Raw genomic sequence first — 22,423 nt, forward strand, 5'->3', positions numbered from 1 at the left:
AAGGGTCTCTCTGAAGCTCTTAAGGATGTAATGGTGGGATTTCCTATGCCTGCTGGTTTGAATGAGTCTATGTCCTTGGCCATTCAGATCGGTCGTCGCTTGCGCGAGCGTAAATCTGTGCACCATCTGGCGGTATTGTCTGAGAGTAAACCTGAGCCTATGCAGTGCGACAGGACTATGACTAAAGTAGAACGGCACGAACACAGACGTCTGAACAGACTGTGTTTCTATTGTGGTGATTCTACTCATGCTATTTCTAATTGTCCTAAACGCACTAGGCGGTTCGATAGCTCTGCTGTTATTGGTACTGTACAGTCCAAATTCCTTTTGTCCATTACCTTAATGTGCTCTTTGTCATCATATTCTGTCATGGCGTTTGTGGATTCAGGCGCTGCCCTGAATCTGATGGATTTGGATTATGCTAAACGTTGTGGATTTTTCTTGGAGCCTTTGCGGTGTCCTATTCCGTTGAGAGGAATTGATGCTACACCTCTGGCCAAGAATAAGCCTCAGTACTGGGCCCAGCTGACCATGTGCATGGCTCCTGCACATCAGGAAGTTATTCGCTTTTTGGTACTGCATAATTTGCATGATGTGGTCGTGTTGGGGTTGCCATGGCTACAAACCCATAATCCAGTATTGGATTGGAACTCTATGTCGGTAACCAGCTGGGGTTGTCAGGGAGTACATGGTGATGTTCCATTTTTGTCTATTTCGTCATCCATTCCTTCTGACATCCCAGAGTTCTTGTCGGACTTTCAGGATGTATTTGAAGAGTCCAAGTCTGATGCCCTACCTCCGCATAGGAATTGTGATTGTGCTATCGATTTGATTCCTGGTAGTAAATTCCCTAAGGGTCGTTTATTTAATTTGTCCGTACCTGAACACACCGCTATGCGCAGTTATGTGAAGGAGTCCCTGGAGAAGGGACATATTCGCCCATCGTCGTCACCATTGGGAGCAGGGTTCTTTTTTGTAGCCAAGAAGGATGGTTCGCTAAGACCGTGTATTGATTACCGCCTTCTTAATAAGATCACTGTTAAGTTTCAGTATCCCTTGCCATTGATTTCTGACTTGTTTGCTCGGATTAAGGGGGCTAGTTGGTTTACTAAGATTGATCTTCGTGGTGCGTATAATCTGGTGAGAATCAGGCAGGGAGATGAATGGAAAACGGCATTTAATACGCCCGAGGGTCATTTTGAGTATCTGGTGATGCCGTTCGGACTTGCCAATGCTCCATCTGTTTTTCAGTCTTTTATGCATGACATTTTCCGTGAGTATCTGGATAAATTCTTGATTGTTTACTTGGATGACATTTTGATCTTCTCAGATGATTGGGAGTCTCATGTGAAGCAAGTCAGAATGGTTTTCCAGGTACTGCGTGCTAATTCCTTGTTCGTGAAGGGATCAAAGTGTCTCTTCGGTGTGCAGAAAGTTTCATTTTTGGGGTTCATCTTTTCCCCTTCTACTATCGAGATGGATCCGGTTAAGGTTCAGGCCATCCAGGATTGGACTCAGCCGACATCTCTAAAAAGTTTGCAGAAATTCCTGGGCTTTGCTAATTTTTATCGTCGCTTCATCTGTAATTTTTCTAGCATTGCCAGACCATTGACCGATTTGACCAAGAAGGGTGCTGATTTGGTTAATTGGTCTTCTGCTGCCGTGGAAGCTTTTCAGGAGTTGAAGCGTCGTTTTTGCTGTGCCCCTGTGTTGTGTCAACCTGATGTTTCTCTTCCGTTCCAGGTCGAGGTTGATGCTTCTGAGATTGGTGCAGGGGCGGTTTTGTCACAGAGAGGTTCTGGTTGCTCAGTGTTCAAACCATGTGCTTTCTTTTCCAGGAAATTTTCTGCTGCTGAGCGTAATTATGATGTGGGCAACCGAGAGTTGCTGGCCATGAAGTGGGCATTCGAGGAGTGGCGTCATTGGCTTGAGGGTGCTAAGCATCGCGTGGTGGTTTTGACTGATCATAAGAACCTTACTTATCTTGAGTCTGCCAAGCGCTTGAATCCTAGACAGGCCCGTTGGTCGTTATTTTTTGCTCGTTTTGATTTTGTGATTTCATACCTTCCGGGCTCTAAAAATGTGAAGGCGGATGCTCTGTCTAGGAGTTTTGTGCCCGACTCTCCGGGGTTATCTGAGCCGGCGAGTATCCTCAAGGAAGGAGTCATTGTGTCTGCCATCTCCCCTGATTTGCGGAGAGTGTTGCAGAAATTTCAGGCTAATAAACCTGATCGTTGTCCGGCCGAGAAACTGTTCGTCCCTGATAGGTGGACTAGTAAAGTTATCTCTGAACTTCATTGTTCGGTGCTGGCCGGTCATCCAGGAATCTTTGGTACCAGGGAGTTGGTTGCTAGATCCTTCTGGTGGCCATCTCTGTCACGGGATGTGCGTGCTTTTGTGCAGTCCTGTGGAATTTGTGCTAGGGCTAAGCCCTGCTGTTCACGTGCCAGTGGGTTGCTTTTGCCCTTGCCGGTCCCGAAGAGGCCTTGGACACATATTTCGATGGATTTCATTTCTGACCTTCCCGTTTCTCAAAAGATGTCTGTCATTTGGGTGGTCTGTGATCGCTTTTCTAAAATGGTCCATCTGGTGCCCTTGGTTAAATTGCCTTCCTCCTCTGATTTGGTGCCTTTGTTCTTCCAGCATGTGGTTCGTTTACATGGCATTCCTGAGAATATTGTTTCTGACAGAGGTTCCCAGTTTGTCTCGAGGTTCTGGCGAGCCTTTTGTGGTAGGATGGGCATTGACCTATCTTTTTCCTCGGCCTTCCATCCTCAGACTAATGGCCAGACCGAACGAACCAATCAGACCTTGGAAACATATCTGAGATGTTTTGTTTCCGCTGACCAGGATGATTGGGTGTCATTTTTGCCGTTGGCTGAGTTCGCCCTTAATAATCGGGCCAGCTCGGCTACCTTGGTCTCTCCATTTTTCTGCAATTCTGGGTTCCATCCTCGTTTCTCTTCAGGACAGGTTGAGTCTTCGGACTGTCCTGGTGTGGATAATGTGGTGGACAGGTTGCAGCAGATCTGGACTCAGGTAGTGGACAATTTGACCTTGTCCCAGGAGAAGGCTCAGCTTTTCGCTAATCGCAGACGCCGTGTGGGACCCCGACTTCGTGTTGGGGATCTGGTTTGGTTATCTTCTCGTCATATACTTATGAAGGTTTCCTCTCCTAAATTTAAACCTCGTTTTATTGGTCCGTATAGGATTTCTGAGATTCTCAATCCGGTGTCTTTTCGTCTGACCCTCCCAGACTCCTTTTCCATACATAATGTATTCCATAGGTCGTTGTTGAGGAGATACGTGGCACCTATGGTTCCATCTGTGGAGCCTCCTGCCCCTGTTTTGGTGGAGGGGGAATTGGAGTATATTGTGGAGAAGATTTTGGATTCTCGTGTCTCTAGACGGAAACTCCAGTATCTGGTCAAATGGAAGGGTTATGCTCAGGAAGATAATTCCTGGGTTTTTGCCTCTGATGTCCATGCCCCAGATCTTGTTCGTGCCTTTCATGTGGCTCATCCTGGTCGGCCTGGGGGTTCTGGTGAGGGTTCGGTGACCCCTCCTCAAGGGGGGGGTACTGTTGTGAATTCTGTGGCTGAGTTCACTTCTGTGGTCACAAGTGGTATTGCAGTCTCTGGGCTTCCTCCCTCAGGTGTTTTGGTGAGCTCGTTGGCTGCCTTGCTATTTAGCTCCACCTGAGTCTGTCTTCCTTGCTCCTTGTCAATGTTCCAGTGTTGGATCTGAGCTACTGCATCTTTCCTTGGGCCTGCTGCTCTGCTAGATAAGTGCTTCTAGTTTGTTTTCTGTTTTTTCTGTCCAGCTTGTTATTATCTTTTGCTGGAAGCTCTGAGAAGCAAAGGGGTGCACCGCCGTGCTGTTAGTTCGGCACGGTGGGTCTTTTTGCCCCTTTGCGTGGTTTTCGTTTTAGGGTTTTTTGTAGACTGCATAGTTCTCTTTGCTATCCTCGCTCTGTCTAGAATATCGGGCCTCACTTTGCTGAATCTATTTCATTCCTACGTTTGTCTTTTCATCTTGCTAACAGTCATTATATGTGGGGGCTGCCTATTCCTTTGGGGTATTTCTCTGAGGTAAGTCAGGCTTGTATTTCTATCTTCAGGCTAGTCAGCTCCTCAGGCAGTGCCGAGTTGCATAGGTAGTGGATAGGCGCAATCCACTGCTGCTTCCAGTTGTGTGAGGATAGATCAGGTACTGCAGTCTACAGAGATTCCACGTCTCAGAGCTCGTCCTATTGTTTTGGGTTATTGCCAGATCTCTGCATGTGCGCTGATTACTGCACGCTGTGTTGCCTGATTGCCAGCCATAACAGCTTACCCAGTTTTCCATGGCAAAAGTAGGTGCTTGGCTTATACTCGGGTCAGCTTGTACTCAAGCTGCAAGTGACATACACGTCTCCGCTATTCCCACGCATGCGCAGTAACAGCCACAACTGCGCGGTCTACCTGGTCAGTATGTTAATTTCACCGCATTCCCGATGCGATAGCATCGGGCCTATTTCTAGTGTTTTATATTTCTGAGGAGGGATTTGTGACGGATGGTGAGTATGACGGGGAGAGAAGGCAATGTGAGCTATCCATACTACCACGGGAAGGGAGGGAGCCGAGCCATGTGGACCGGGGGAGATGAGCAATGCAGGACTGGGGTAGATGAGCAATGCAGGACAAGGGGAGCTGAGCAATGTAGACCAGGGGAGCTGAGCAATGCAGAACGGGGGAGCTGAGCCATGTGGACCGGGAAGCTGAGCAATGTAGGACCCGGGGTGCTGAGCAATGCAAGACCAGGGGAGCTGAGCAATGTGGACCAGGGGAGCTGAGCAATGCGGAAGCGGAGAGCTGAGCAATGTGGACTGGGGAGCCGAGCCATGCGGACCGGGGGAGCTGAGCAATTCGGGACCGTGGGAGTCTAGCTATGCGGGACCAGGGCAGCTGAGCCAAGCCATGCGGAGCGGGGGAGCTAAGCAATTTGAGTCAGGAGGAGCCGAGCCATGCGGGACCAGGGGAGCTGAGCTATGCGGACCGGGGGAGCTGAGCAATACAGGACTGGGGAAGCTGAGCAATGTGGGACCGGAGAGCTGAGCAATGTGGGATGGGGCAGCTGAGCAATGCGGGACCAGGGGAGCCGAGCCATTCGAGACCAGGGGAGCCGGGCTATGCGGACCAGGGGAGCCATGCATACAACAGGGGGAGCCACACATACCAGGATACCAGGACAGTGGGAGCCACATACCAGGAGAGGACGAGGAGCCACATACCAGGACAGGATAGGGGGGCCACGCATAGCAGGATGGAGGAGCCACATACCAGGACAGGATGGGGGAGCCACACATAGCAGGACAGGATGGGGGGGCCATGCATACCAGGACAGGACGGAGAGCCACATATAAGGACAGGACCGGGGAGCCACGCATACCAGGACAGGACAGGGGAGCAACATACCAGGACAGGGGAGCCACATACCAGGACAGGACGGTGGAGCCACACATAGCAGTACAGGACAGGATGGGAGAGCCACATACCAGGGCAGGACGGGGGAGCCACGCATAGCAGAACAGTGATGAGGGGACAATACATACCAGGACAGTGATGAGGAGACAATACATAGGTGGCTTATCCTCGAGTCAATAAGCTTACCCAGTTTTCCATGGCAAAAGTAGGTGCCTTGGCTTATACTTGGGTCGGATTATACTCAAGCTGCAAGTGACATACACGTCTCAGCTATTCCCACGCAGGCGCAGTAACAGCCACAACTGTGCGCTCTACCCGAGCAGTATGTTAATTTCAACCCACTCCCGAAGCGATAGCATCGGGCCTATTTCTAGTGTTTTATAGATCTGAGGAGGGATTTTTGAATCCTTTCCTAACGGTGGGGTTACATTGCGTTGTGTTACACACTTTGTGGCCCCGTCAGAGTTTACGTCTGGACCCCCTCCCCCACAAAATGGGATTCGGACGTAAGCGCCCAAGGGGTCCATAGACTATAGTGGTGCAGTCAGAGTGAACGTGCACTCTGAAGTGCATCATTTACGGGCGTATACGCCTACATGTATAATGATACCCGTCATGCAGGCCCCGTCAGGAAATACGTCCGAATCCCGTTTTGTGGGGGTCCAGACAAAAGCCACAATGAGGCCACCGAACATGGCAAAAAGCACAATGTGAAAGCTCCCTAAGGGAATGTGTTTGCACCCACCATCAATGAGGACTTAGCTTATATACTTTACATGATAGGTAGACAGCTAACTATTGCTAAATTGTTATTTATTAAGTTGTGTCCTGTCTGTCTGAGCAGCACAGATTTCTTCTAGCAAATGACAAGGCATTTGGGTATTTCTCAGGAGCATTAGAAGGCAGGATATACTTTGATTGAAGGGCAATATGAAACATTGTTATAGTGAAGCTTAGAAGGCAAACAGTATAATTTTGGGGTCAAAGGGGACTGACAAATGAAAAAACTATCATAGGCTGCGCTGGTGTATAATTTTAAGATTAGGTAAATCTTTTTAACTGTTTGGCTGGAGTAGCCTTAGCCCACACCTGGCCATATACCTAAAACTATATCACAAATCCTGTCCACCAGCGTTCTCCTAATCCTGCTCTGCTTTTGAAGTCCACTAGCGCACATACCTACATCACTACACCTGGGGTATGCACTTAATATCTGCTCCATTTAATAATGCCCTGCTGATAAGGTTATCATTTCATATTTCACTAAGGGCTTGTTATCTATCCACTGTTTACTTTTAGTAAGCACCTAATGACTAAATAAATATAATGTGCTCCTGAGATAGTGCCCTCTTCTATGTGCAGTGCAGATTGCAGGGAAACCTGTAATTATCAAATGTGTCACAAGTGTTTAGTCCTTTCATTATGCTCAGGTCACCATGTAGTGTAAGTGTATCTCCTGTACGTAAGCAGAATTCCATGTTGTAGGTTAGAAAGGATTCCTATGAGAGTCACGAGCGAGACACTCTCGGTGACCAATGTCCTAAAAGTTCACCTTGATAATGAAGCAAAAGGGTCAACCACTGCTCATATCATGTACTAGATGACTTCAGTGTGGTGAACATCTTCCCCACAGATGCCAGCCTCATAAATATGCTAGTATGCCTGCTGTTCAGAGGTTACATGTGCATTATGTGCTTGGAGGGCAGCAATTCTGAAGAACACAATCTTCAAGTTACTGCTTCCCATTAAAGCAAGGACTTGGCAAGATATTATTGAGAAATTGTGTGTTCTTCTTGAAATTATTGCCTCTTTAAGTGTGCATTTGTAAAAAAGTATTTTGTGTGAAGAATAGTGATGAGCGAGCACTAAAATGCTTGGGTGCTCGTTGCTCGGGTCGAGCAGATTGGAATACTCGGGTACTCGGCCAGAAAAACGAGCCCAATGTGTCTATGGGAGACCCGAGTATTTTTACCGCGATCCCCTCCGGGGGTCCTTTTAAGGTCTAAAAACGTCTGAAAATGATAGAAACACTGCTCAAATGACACAGGGACATCATGGGGCTCACCCCTGGAAGCATGCCTGACTCCTAGTTCACAGCTTTAATCAATTTTTTTCAAGATTCATGCCATTTTTCCTGGTGCCACAAAAAACACATTGGAACGAAACCAAAACGGGTTTTGTTGGGAAGTATGTTAAGGTAGATCTTTTGCAGGTTAATGACTTGCCTGTAAGGCCAAATATTTAACCCCAGACCGAAAATTTCCTCTCCCACTTAGGCTTAGTTCAGACGCAGCATTTTTGAAGTGTTTTTCAACATTAACATTGCTCTCAACCACTACAAATGCATTCACTGGGAAATGTCATTGTAACGTTTAACACCCTTAGCTGGCCATGTGGTGTGTGACACATAACCAGACCCATCTTGTTTCATTTACGAAGGAGGGACTCTTAAAGTCACAGAGCCTATTTTTACTGGTACATCAGGCTGCATTAATCTTCTTAAAGGGCCATTATTAAACTGTGGGTCTCCTAAGCTGTTGTAGCCTATGCTGTGAGTGGATGGGCTGCCAAGAATTACGACGCACCACAATACCCCTTTCATAAGATGTCCAGGGGGGACTCCTGAAAAAGTGTTGCATTGAACTCAAGGCCTGCCCTGCTACCAATTCATATGCACCCCAATAAGCCTTTGAGCCCACAAAGTGGATGGACCCAGGAAAATCCACTTCACAATATGCATTTTGTACTCCCGTACTCCTTTGTTTTACAGATTGGCAGCAAGGCCAGCCCTTCTGCATAGTTAAATAAATAAGGCAGCACACTGCAGCGCTAGAACATACAAACTTGAAATACGAAATTTGAACTGCATTACTGCACTAGAAATATGAAAAATGAGAGCGTTTAGCGCATAAAAATGGCCAGTTTTATGTGTACCTGGTAGCCACTTTACGGCATCTCTCTTATACCAGGTCCTACGCTTGCCTTACCTCGCTGAGAATAAACGTCTCCATCTGAATGGGTACATGTGAAACCTCTTCCTAGACTAAAATTCTCTCTCTCTATGGAGGGGTATTGGACCTGCTGTAATTAAAACACCTGTGGCTAGAAGGCGGAGTGCACAATCAGAAGGCTAGAGAATACATTTCAAAAACCTGACCTGCACATCCAAACATAGACTAAGTGTGAACAGGTGCTGAACCTAGAGTCGCCAACTCGTATATAGTTAAATAAATAAGGCAGCACACTGCAGCGCTAGAACATACAAACTTGAAATACGAAATTTGAACTGCATTACTGCACTAGAAATATGAAAAATGAGAGCGTTTAGCGCATAAAAATGGCCAGTTTTATGTGTACCTGGTAGCCACTTTACGGCATCTCTCTTATACCAGGTCCTACGCTTGCCTTACCTCGCTGAGAATAAACGTCTCCATCTGAATGGGTACATGTGAAACCTCTTCCTAGACTAAAATTCTCTCTCTCTATGGAGGGGTATTGGACCTGCTGTAATTAAAACACCTGTGGCTAGAAGGCGGAGTGCACAATCAGAAGGCTAGAGAATACATTTCAAAAACCTGACCTGCACATCCAAACATAGACTAAGTGTGAACAGGTGCTGAACCTAGAGTCGCCAACTCGTATATAGTTAAATAAATAAGGCAGCACACTGCAGCGCTAGAACATACAAACTTGAAATACGAAATTTGAACTGCATTACTGCACTAGAAATATGAAAAATGAGAGCGGCATCTCTCTTATACCAGGTCCTACGCTTGCCTTACCTCGCTGAGAATTTTAGTCTAGGAAGAGGTTTCACATGTACCCATTCAGATGGAGACGTTTATTCTCAGCGAGGTAAGGCAAGCGTAGGACCTGGTATAAGAGAGATGCCGTAAAGTGGCTACCAGGTACACATAAAATTGGCCATTATTATGCGCTAAACGCTCTCATTTTTCATATTTCTAGTGCAGTAATGCAGTTCAAATTTTGTATTTCAAGTTTGTATGTTCTAGCGCTGCAGTGTGCTGCCTTATTTATTTAACTATATACGAGTTGGCGACTCTAGGTTCAGCACCTGTTCACACTTAGTCTATGTTTGGATGTGCAGGTCAGGTTTTTGAAATGTATTCTCTAGCCTTCTGATTGTGCACTCCGCCTTCTAGCCACAGGTGTTTTAATTACAGCAGGTCCAATACCCCTCCATAGAGAGAGAGAATTTTAGTCTAGGAAGAGGTTTCACATGTACCCATTCAGATGGAGACGTTTATTCTCAGCGAGGTAAGGCAAGCGTAGGACCTGGTATAAGAGAGATGCCGTAAAGTGGCTACCAGGTACACATAAAATTGGCCATTTTTATGCGCTAAACGCTCTCATTTTTCATATTTCTAGTGCAGTAATGCAGTTCAAATTTCGTATTTCAAGTTTGTATGTTCTAGCTCTGCAGTGTGCTGCCTTATTTATTTAACTATATACGAGTTGGCGACTCTAGGTTCAGCACCTGTTCACACTTAGTCTATGTTTGGATGTGCAGGTCAGGTTTTTGAAATGCAGCCCTGCTGCATAGTCAGTCATCTGCACCCCATTACGCCAGAGGCGTAGCTAGGATTTTGGTTCAGGGGGGGTGAAGCTTCTGAGTGGGCCCCTAACCAGGTAACATTGATTACAACTCGGTGACGTGCCCTAATACTGGAGGAGAAACTCAGCAGATGACCGTGCTGTTACTGAGGATAATCTCTATATAAAGACCAATATGGTTATTACCGCCATATAGTCAGTGGTACATACCAGCCCTACAGAACATATAACATATCACTGTACAGTTACAGATAATGTCTTACCGCTGACGACCTTTCTCATGGAATCGTTCATTTTTCCCGTCTTTTCCATCTGGCCCAGACCGACACGACAACTTCTTCCAGCTACAACTCATCTGCAGAGAATACACTTCTCACATTCCAGCCCCATCACCATCTACTACCAACCTGCACAAACTCCTCATCTTGCTGATACCCCAATGCTGAGCCACTGCTGCCGTATGTGTCCCTATTACTGCACCTGATACACCAATACTGAGCCGCTGCTGCCGTATGTGTCCCTATTACTGCACCTGATACCCCAATACTGAGCCGTTGCTGCCGTATGTGTCCCTATTACTGCACCTGATACCCCAATACTGAGCCACTGCTGCCGTATGTGTCCCTATTACTGCACCTGATACACCAATACTGAGCCTCTGCTGCCGTATGTGTCCCTATTACTGCACCTGATACCCCAATACTGAGCCACTGCTGCCGTATGTGTCCCTATTACTGCACCTGATACCCCAATACTGAGCCACTGCTGCCGTATGCGTCCCTATTTCTGCACCTGATACGCCAATACTGAGCCACTGCTGCCGTATGCGTCCCTATTTCTGCACCTGATACACCAATACTGAGCCTCTGCTGCCGTATGTGTCCCTATTACTCCACCTGATACCCCAATACTGAGCCACTGCTGCCGTATGTGTCCCTATTACTGCTCCTGATACCCCAATACTGAACCTCTGCTGCCGTATGTAACCCTATTACTGCACCTGATACACCAATACTGAACCTCTGCTGCCGTATGTGTCCCTATTACTCCACCTGATACCCCAATACTGAGCCACTGCTGCCGTATGTGTCCCTGTTACTGCACCTGATACCCCAATACTGACCCGCTGCTGCCGTATGTGTCCCTATTACTGCACCTGATACCCCAATACTGAGCCACTGCTGCTGTATGTGTCCCTATTACTGCACCTGATACCCCAATACTGAGCCACTGCTGCCGTATGTGACCCTATTACTGCACCTGATACACCAATACTGAGCCTCTGCTGCCGTATGTGTCCCTATTACTGCACCTGATACCCCAATACTGAGCCACTGCTGCCGTATGTGTCCCTATTACTGCACCTGATACACCAATACTGAGCCTCTGCTGCCGTATGTGTCCCTATTACTGCCCCTGATACCCTCATACTGAGCCGCTGCTGCCGTATGTGTCCCTATTACTGCACCTGATACCCCAATACTGAGACGCTGATGCCGTATGTGTCCCTATTACTGCCCCTGATACCCCAATACTGAGCCACTGCTGCCGTATGTGTCCCTATTACTGCCCCTGATGCCCCAATACTGAGCCACTGCTGCCGTATGTGTCCCTATTACTGCACCTGATACACCAATACTGAGCCTCTGCTACCATATGTGTCCCTATTACTGCCCCTGATACCCCAATACTGAGCCGCTGCTGCCGTATGTGTCCCTATTACTGCACCTGATACACCAATACTGAGCCTCTGCTACCGTATGTGACCCTATTACTGCCCCTGATACCCTCATACTGAGCCGCTGCTGCCGTATGTGTCCCTATTACTGCACCTGATACCCCAATACTGAGACGCTGATGCCGTTTGTCCCTATTACTGCCCCTGATACCGCATTACTGAGCCGCTGTTGCTGTATGTGTCCCTATTACTGCTCCTGATACCCCAATACTGAGCCGCTGCTGCTGTATGTGTCCCTATTACTGCACCTGATACCCCAATACTGAGACGCTGATGCCGTATATGTCCCTATTACTGCCCCTGATACCCCAATACTGAGCCGCTGCTGCCATATGTGTCCCTATTACTGCCCCAGATATGCCAATACTGAGTCGCTGCTGTCGTATGTGTCCCTATTAGTGCACCTGATACCCCAATACTGAGCCGCTGCTGCCGTATGTCCCTATTACTGCCCCTGATACCCCAATACTGAGCCGCTGCTGCCGTATGTCCCTATTACTGCCCCTGATACCCCATTACTGATCCGCTGTTGCTGTATGTGTGCCTATTACTGCCCCTGTGGTGATTCTCTGTGCCCTCTAAATTCTAAAGCAACCCTCTATAATATAGTAATGCCGGGTGCAAGTGCCCTAGAAAACAGAGCCCATATTTTGCCCCTAGAAAGTAATTATGCCCTGTGGGCCCTTTGATAGCCACAGTAACCTGAGTTCCCCTATAGCAATAAGTGCCCACTTTACATTTAATGAAGTCCTGAGTCTCACCCTGTACAGCTCCCCTATACACAGCATGATGGTTTCTTATGCACAGTATAATGCCCCCTCACTGTAAAGTACCACCCACACAGTATACTGACTACTTAGTAGCCCCCAAACTGTTTGATGGCTCCAACAATGTATAATGGCCCACACACTGTATTCTCCATACTGTATGATGGCCCCCTAGATAGCCTCCATATACAGTAGCATAATGCACCAAATAGTCCACAATATAGTATAATGCACTCCCCATAGGCAGACTCTATAGCATAAGGCAGCCCCCATAGGCAGACACTGTAAAAAGGCAGCACCCCCATATAGGCTGACCCTGTAATAAGGCAGTACCCCATAGGCAGACTCTGTAGTAGAAGGCAGCACCCCAATAGGCAGACCCTGTAAGAAGGTGGCAGACCCTGTAATAAGGCAGCACCCCCATAGTCAGACCCTGTAATAAGGCAGCACCCCCATAGTCAGACCCTGTAATAAGACAGCACTCCCATAGTCAGACCCCCAAAAAGGCAGCCCCCATAGTCAGACCCTGTAATAAGGCAGCACCCCCATAGTCAGACCCTGTAATGAGGCAGCACCCCATAGGCAGGCCCTGTAATAAGGCAGCCCCCATAGTCAGACCCCAAAAAAGGCAGCCCCCATAGTCAGACCCTGTAATAAGGCAGCACCCCCATAGTCAGACCCTGTAATGAGGTAGCACCCCTATAGTCAGACCCTGTAATAAGGCAGCCCCCATAGTCAGACCCTGTAATAAGGCAGCACCCCCATAATTAGACCCTGTAATGAGGCAGCACCCCCCATAGTCAGACCCTGTAATAAGGCAGCCCCTATAGTCAGACCCTGTAATAAGGCAGTATCCCCATAGTCAGACCCTGTAATAAGGCAGCACCCCTATAGGCAGACCCTGCAATAAGGCAGCCCCCCGTATTCAGACCCTGTAATAAGGCAGCCCCCATAGTCAGACCCTGTAATAAGGCAGCCCCGCATAGTCAGACCCTGTAATAAGGCAGCACCCCCATAGTCAGACCCTGTAATGAGGCAGCACCCCCCATAGTCAGACCCTGTAATAAGGCAGCCCCCATAGTTAGACCCTGTAATAAGGCAGCACCCCATAGTCAGACCCTGTAATGAGGCAGCCCCCATAGTAAGACCCTGTAATAAGGCAGCCCCTACAGTCAGACCCTGTAATGAGGCAGCCTCCATAGTCAGACCCTGTAATAAGGCAGCCCCACATAGTCAGACCCTGTAATAAGGCAGCCCCCCATAGTCAGACCCCCAAAAAGGCAGCCCCCATTATCAGACCATGTAATAAGGCAGCACCCCCATAATCAGACCCTGTAATGAGGCAGCACCCCTATGGTCAGACCCTGTAATAAGGCAGCCCCCATAGTCAGACCCTGTAATGAGGCAGCACCCCCCATAGTCAGACCCTGTAATAAGGCAGCACCCCTATAGACAGACCCTGTAATAAGGCAGCCCTCATAGTCAGACCCTGTAATAAGGCAGTCCCTACATAGGCAGACCCTGTAATAAGGCAGCCTGTTGTGAATTCTGCTTTTGGGCTCCCTCCGGTGGTTGTAGGTGGTAATGCAGTTGTCCCTGGGCGGCAGTCCTGGACAGGTGTATCTGCTGATTGCAGTTCTGACTGGGGTATTTAGGTTTCCTGGACTCATTAGTCCATGCCAGTTGTCAATGTTTATTGGGAAGTGTTGGATCACTGTCTGGCTTCTCCTGCTTAGCTGCCAATTCAGCAAAGATAAGTGTCTGTTTCTTTTTCCATGGCACACAAGCTGTGTGCTTGTTTTTTTATTGTATTCCTGCTCTGAGTGTATTAGTCTCTGGAGTTGCAGATATACGTTCCACGTCTTTAGTTAGATGGAGGAATCTTTTGTATAATCTGCTGTGGATATTTTTGGAAGGGTTTTAATACTGACCGCACAGAACTCTGTCCTATCCTTTCCTATTTTAGCTAGAGTGGCCTCTTGTGCTAAATCCTGTTTTTCTGCCTGTGTGTGTCTTTCCTCTCCTACTCACAGCCAATATTTGTGGGGGGCTGCCTATCCTTTGGGGTTCTGCTCTGAGGCAAGATAGTCTTCCTATTTCCATCTTTATGGGTATTTAGTAGTGTTGAGCGATACCGTCCGATACTTGAAAGTATCGGTATCGGATAGTATCGGCCGATACCCGAAAAATATCGGATATCGCCGATACCGATATCCGATACCAATACAAGTCAATGGGACATCAAGTATCGGAATGTATCCTCATGGATCCCAGGGTCTGAAGGAGAGGAAACTCTCCTTCAGGCCCTGGGATCCATATTAAAGTGTAAAATAAAGAATTAAAATAAAAAATATTGTTATATTCACCTCTCCGGCGGCCCCTGGACATCAGCGGGAGGATCCGGCGTCCGGCACGGCTTCTTTCTTCAAAATGCGCGCCTTCAGGACCTGTGGAATGACGTCCCGGCTTCTGATTGGTCGCGTGCCGCCCATGTGACCGCCACGCGACCAATCAGAAGCCGCGACGTCATTCCTCAGGTCCTAGAAGGCGCTCATTCTAGGACTTTAGCTGAGGAATGACGTCGCGGCTTCTGATTGGTCGCGTGGCGGTCACATGGGCGGCACGCGACCAATCAGAAGCCGGGACGTCATTCCACAGGTCCTGAAGGCGCGCATTTTGAAGAAAGAAGCCGTGCCGGACGCCGGATCCTCCCGCTGATGTCCAGGGGCCGCCGGAGAGGTGAATATAACAATATTTTTTATTTTAATTCTTTATTTTACACTTCCGATACCGATACCCGATATCACAAAAATATCGGATCTCGGTATCGGAATTCCGATACCGCAAGTATCGGCCGATACCCGATACTTGCGGTATCGGAATGCTCAACACTAGTATTTAGTCCTCCGGCTGTGACGAGGTGTCTAGGTTGTTAGGTACATCCCACGGCTACTTCTAGTTGCGGTGTTAAGATCAGGATTTGCGGTCAGTATAGTTACCACTTACTCCAGTGAAAGTTTTCATGCTGCTCCAAGGTCACCGGATCATAAGAGTACAACTGGAGCCAACACGGAGCCCCCCACAAATATTGGCTGTGAGTAGGAGAGGAAAGACACACACAGGCAGAAAAACAGGATTTAGCACAAGAGGCCACTCTAGCTAAAATAGGAAAGGATAGGACAGAGTTCTGTGCGGTCAGTATTAAAACCCTTCCAAAAATAACCACAGCAGATTATACAAAAGATTCCTCCATCTAACTAAAGACGTGGAACGTATATCTGCAACTCCAGAGACTAATACACTCAGAGCAGGAATACAATCAAAAAACAAGCACACAGCTTGTGCCATGGAAAAAGAAACAGACACTTATCTTTGCTGAATTGGCAGCTAAGCAGGAGAAGCCAGACAGAGATCCAACACTTCCCAAGAAACATTGACAACTGCAAGGACTAATGAGTCCAGCAAACCTAAATACCCCAGTCAGAACTGCAATCAGCAGATACACCTGTCCAGGACTGCCGCCCAGGGACAACTGCATTACCACCTACAACCACCGGAGGGAGCCCAAAAGCAGAATTCACAACAGCAGCGCCCATAGTCAGAACCTGTAATGAGGCAGCACCCCCATAGTCAGACCCTGTAATAAGGCAGCCCTCATAGTCAGACCCTGTAATAAGGCAGCACCCCCATAGTCAGACCCTGTAAAAAGGCAGCACCTCCATAGTCAGACCCTGTAATAAGACAGCACCCCCATAGTTAGGCCCTGTAATAAGGCAGCACCCCTATAGGCAGACCCTCTAATAAGGCAGCCCCCATAGTCAGACCCCCCAAAAAAGCAGCCCCCATAGTCAGACCATGTAATAAGGCAGCACCCCCATAGTCAGACCCTGTTATAAGGCAGCACCCCCATAGTCAGACCCTGTAATGAGGCAGCACCCCTATAGTCAGACCCTGTAATAAGGCAGCCCCCATAGTCAGACCCTGTTATAAGGCAGTACCCCCATATTCAGACCCTGTTATGAGGCAGCACCCTTCATAGTCAGACTCTGTAATAAGGCAGCACCCCTATAGACAGACCCTGCAATAAGACAGCCCCCCCATAGTCAGACCCTGTAATAAGGCAGCCCCCCATAGTCAGACCCTGTAATAAGGCAGCCCCGCATTGTCAGACCCTGTAATAAGGCAGCCCCCATAGTCAGACCCTGTAATAAGGCAGTCCCTACATAGGCAGACCTTGTAGAATTAGGCAGCACCACTTCTTCCTGGTTCCTGCACTGCTCCCGATGATCTCCTGACAGCGGACTCTGGGCAGTGACATCATTGTGCCTGCTGTCAGTGTCGGAGACGTCGACACTGACAGGGGGATGATGGGAGAAGGAGCGCAGCGCTCCTTCTCCAATCAATGCGATCAATGCGATCAGCTGAATCAGCAAAATGCCGGTACAGCTGATCTTCCAATGATGGCGAGGGCCCACTGCTGGCACCAGGCCCCCCCGCCTGCTCAGGGGCCCCATAGCGCCCATGTGGCAGGGCAGGGAGATTGATTCTCCCTGCCCTGCCGCAGAATGTAACTGTGTGCGCCGATACACTTACAGTAGCGTAGCTCCGGGTGGGCCCCCTCAGAGAACCGGGCCCGGGGTGCCCGCACCCTCTGCCCCCCGGTAGCTACGCTACTGCATTATGCCTTTGAACCCACATACTGGATGGGCCCATGAATATCCACTCGTATTTTTTAATGGTATGATGGTTCCTTCTTTGCACAATTATTTACAGGAGAATTTGGCAATTTTATTTGCCATGTTTTTAACACTACGGTTCAAATATGGGTTTAAAAAATACTTGCAAAACAACGCTATTTTATTGCAAACTACAAAATTCAAGGAATAGTATGAATGAATAGTGTGAGTGCGTACACTTTTGTATATGTTAACATACAAAGGTTAATAAGTACATATAAGGATTAAATAAATATAGTGATTACGTTTATATGAAGATTAACTACATACAGTATACTTACATCATCCACAAGAGGCTTTTAAACATCATCCGTCTGGAATATCAGAGAAGCAACACCAAGACAGAGAACCCCTGGGAGATTACCTACACTGCATGGGCATCCCCAATTATGCAGGTATCAGCACACTGTACATGTACAGGCACCCCAGTTTTGGCATCTCTCTGGTCCTCCCTGCTGCATGGCGCATTCGCACACTGGAATAGAGCGCGGTCCTTTTTGCAATGGTTTTGCCTTTGCCTTTTGCGCTGTCCATGGCTTATGATGCCCAGCTAGTCTACAGCACATACCCACTGCAGCTGGACCCTATAATTTGGACGCTTATGACCGCTTACAGAGCACCCCTTCACATCCAGTTCATGTTAAAGAATGTTCTGATGAAGGTCCTGTGACTGACTGAAAACGTTCATAACCATTTTTGTCTGGATGCACAAATAAAAGGAAGCTCTTTTTTTGTTCAAATACTGAGTGCCAAGTTTATTATTATATATTGGCATCTGTCTTAGTCATGCTTCTCTGGTCTTATATAGTGATTTACACTATGTAGTAACTCACCCAGACCTTCAAGTGACCATTTTTCAAGGTTGGATGAAACTGAGATATCATGGAGTCATCAGACAAGGGGTCATAAACCCCTATAAAATAAAAGCCACAAAGATTTAGATCAAACCACCACAGGCATAGTTTCAGTAAACCTTAATGTTTTACAATGACAAACAGTAAACATATAGAGGCTTAGAACTGTTTATGAAATGAAGAAACAAACATTTATCAAGATTGTGTCACTATGAGCATTGTCTGTCACATCTGTAAATGTTTTACATGAAATGCAGCTATGTGATTGTCTGAATGCATTCAGTATATAGTATTTTAATCTTGTATGCATACAAATCGCCATTTGTATATTTGCATTTGTACATTTGAGGCAGCCAAAGTTATGGCTCTCAAGGAGAGCAACTAATATAGTGGAAAAAGCTATATTTTTAATGAACTACTGAGCCAAACTAACAGCATTGCTTTATCAAATTTTAATGAAGTGTATTGCTTCCAATGTGAGCAACCAGGCAACACAAAAAATGAGCTTTTTAAGTGAGCTCTTTATAGTACACAAATGTTATGAAGTCTTTGCCAACAAAGATGTGGTTTCACCAATGTGGTGTACCTTTTTAAAAATATACTATTGCCATCACAGCCCCCCTTGCCCAAAGCACACCGGCCTATAACAGTACAGAGCATGTTCACCCTGGTGATCTAGTTGCAGGTAAAGTACACATTGCTGGAGACAGACTTAAGAAGTAGGCCCAATGTAATGTAATGCCCAATTCCCCAATGTGGGGTCTTGTTTCTACTAAATAAATTAGTGCCATCACAGCCTCCGTGCCAAAAATTCACCGTACAGAGCACGTTCACCCTGGTGATCTAGTGGCAGTTAAACAAGAGACATTGCAGGAGACAGAGTTAAGAGGTAAGCCCAATGTAGTGGTGTGGGTCACAGAGACTTAAAATGGAGTGCATGAGCTTCCAAATAATTCCCCAATGTGGGTACCTTTTTTAAAAATAGACTAGTGCTATCACAGGCCCCTTGCCCAATCTTCACCGACCTATAACAGTACTGAGCACGTTCACCCTGGTCACCTAGTGGCAGTTAAAGGACACATTGCAGGAGACAGACTTAAAAAGTAGGCCCAATGTAATGTAATGCCCAATTCACCAATGTGGGGTCCTTTTTTACTAAATAAACTAGTGCCATCACAGCCCCGTACCCAAAATTCACCGTACAGAGCACGTTCACCCTGGTGATCTAGAGTCAGTTAACGGACACATTGCAGGAGACAGAGTTAAGGAGTGGGCCCAATGTAATGTAATGCCCAATTCGCCAATATGGGGTCCTTTCTTTATTTTGTATTTCTTTAAAATAGTGCCATCACAGCTCCCTTGCCCAAAATGCACCGTACAGAGCACGTTCACCCTGGTGATCTAGTGGCAGGTAAAGGTCACAATGCAGGAGACAGACTTAAGAAGTAGGCCCAATGTAATGTAGTGCCCAATTCCCCAATGTGGGGTCCTGTTTTAACTAAATAAAATATTGCCTTCAAAGCCCCGTACCCAAAATTCACCGGCCTATAACAGTACAGAGCACGTTCACTCTGGTCATCTAGTGTTTCTGGATGATGAGGATAAGGATGAGGATAACAACAAACAGACCAATTCTGGAAGTGTATACCCATGTGTGGTTGTGAAGAGGTGCATGAGACTACACCTTCCCAAAAGAGAGAATGTATTTGAGGTTATGTTTCGCTGTTTTCTCTTGGTGGTGTACAGAAGTCTTTCCCAATCCAGCCCTTGTTCATTTTTATAAGAGTTAGCCTGTCAGCATTTTTAGTTGATAGGCGGATCCACTGTGACAATGCTAGTAGTAGGGCAGGCCAGGACCTCCAAGGCGTAGAGAGCCAGTTCATGCCACATGTCCAGCTTGAATACCCAATAATTAAAAGGAACAGAGGAATCACGGTGGACGTTTGTATGTTCTGCAAGGTACTCCCTCACCACCTTTCCAAACATTGCACTTCTTGTGACAGCACCCCTTACCTCTGTGCCATTACGATGGGAGGGTCTGAGAAACCTGTCCCAGAACTTTGCAATTGTTCCCCTGCTTGAGCTGGATTGCAATTCTGTCTCTCTGGCTTAGACTCTGTGGTTGTACAACAAACTTTGACGTCTGCTGCCAGTGTTCTCACATGGGAATTTTCGAAGTAATTCCGCTACAAGGGCCCTCTGGTACTGCAACATTTTAGCATACTTCTCTGCCTCTGGTAGAAGAGATTAAGAGTTCTCCTTGTAGCGTGGGTCTAGAAGTGTCACTAACCAGTAATGCATGTCATCCAAAATTTTTATAATGTGAGGGTCACGTGAAACGCAGCGCAGCATAGTCAGCCATGCGTGTCAGACTGCTAACAGGCAAGACTTCCGTGTCCTAACCAACATGACGACTGATCATGCTGTCCTCCTCATCCTCCTCCTCCTCCTCCCTGTCCTCAGGCCATCCCCGCTGAAAAGATGGTATGACAGCTGTGTTTGTAGTACCGTCTGTAGCGCATGAAAATAGCTCCTGTTCTTCATCCTCCTTCTCATTGACTACCAATCCCCGATGAGAAGACATGAGGCTGGACTGAGTGTAATCCCCCCTGTATGGTTCCTTGCTCCATGTCCTCGTGCTCTGCCTGCAATGCATCCTCTTTAATTGTGAGCAGAGAGGTTTTCAGAAGGGTGAGATGCGGGATAGTGACGCTAATTATGGCATCATCGCCGCTCACCATCTTGGTGCAGTCCTCAAAGTTTTGGAGGATGGTACATATGTCAGACATCCATGTCCACTCCTGAGGTCTTATGTGTGGAGTCTGAACTGAATATCGATGGCCTTGTTGATGGTGGTAGTCAACAACTGCCCTCTTCTGCTCACAAATCCTTTCCAACATAAGCAGCCTAGAATTCCAGCGTGTGGGGACATCACACACCAGTCGGTAAGCTGGAAGCTGCAAATGCTGCTGGAACACGGCAAGGGCGGCTGAAGCTGTAGCTGACTTTCTAAAATGGGCAGACAGACGGCATACTTTCACTAGCTGATCCGGCAGCTCCGGGTAGCTTTTCAGAAAACGCTAAACCACGAGGTTAAGCACATGGGCCAATCAAGGTATGTGTGTGAGCTCACTTGCCTCAGAGATGCCACCAGGTGATGGCCATTGTCACACACGACCATGCCTGGCTGTAGGTTCAGCTGTGTCATCCAAACATATGACTGCTCTTTCAGCGCTGCCCACAACTCTTCTGCATTGTGCGGTTTGTCACCTATGCAGATTAGCTTCAGCACAGCCTGTTGCCGCTTGGCTGAGACAGTGCTGCAGTGCTTCCAGCTTCTGACTGATGTGTTGATTTCAGAGATGGAGGATGATGGGGAGGAGGAGGTGCAGGAGCTGCAGAATGTGGGGGCAACCCTGATTGACGTAGGGCCAGCAATCCTTGGCATGGGGAGGATGTGTTCCATCTGAGTCCAACTGGGTCTTGGCTTCCACTATGTTAACCCAGTGTGCCATCAGTGAGATGTATCATCCCTGCCCACAAGCACTTGTCCACGTGTCCGTGGTTAGGTGGACTCTCCCCGCAACAGCATTGATGAGGGCAGGGTAATGTTGTGGGACACATGCTGGTGTATTGCCGGTACAGCACACCAGGAGAAATAGTGGAGACTGGGGACCGAGTACCTTGGGACGGCCGCCACCATCAGGTTGCGGAAAGCTTCCGTCTCAACAGGCCTAAAAGGCAGCATTTCTAGCACAATCAGAAGAGAGATATTAGAATTTAGGACTGTGGCATGTGGGGTGTTGGCGGGGTATTTCTGCTTGCGCTTCAAAGACTGTGTTATAGACAACTGAAGGCTGTGCTAGGACAAGGACGTGGACAGGCTTGATGATGGTGCTGCTTGACTCTGGGCCACAACAGGTGCAGGGCTAGAGGCATCTTCACATGCACGGTGTACGGGGGATTGGCTTCTCTGCAAAACAGTTGAAAAAACAGTGGTGTGACCTGCAGGCAGTGGTCCAGGAGCCTGGGGTTCGGGCCACAGAGTCGGGTGCTTTGCTGCCATGTGCCTGATCATGCTAATGGTGGTCAGGCTGTTTTTTTTGCTACCCCTGCTGATGCGCGCATGGCGGGTGCTGCAAATGGCCTCTTTGGGGTTATCGGCAGAGTCTTTAAAAAATAACCAGACTCAGGAAGATCTAACAGCTGGAATGGCAACTTCCCTCATGTTAGTGTTACGGGGAATGGATGCATGCCTTCTGTTTGTGGCCACCACGCTGCTTCTTCC

The sequence above is a fragment of the Ranitomeya imitator genome, chromosome 5, assembly GCF_032444005.1.
Source record: "Ranitomeya imitator isolate aRanImi1 chromosome 5, aRanImi1.pri, whole genome shotgun sequence".
Classification (NCBI taxonomy): Eukaryota; Metazoa; Chordata; class Amphibia; order Anura; family Dendrobatidae; genus Ranitomeya; species Ranitomeya imitator.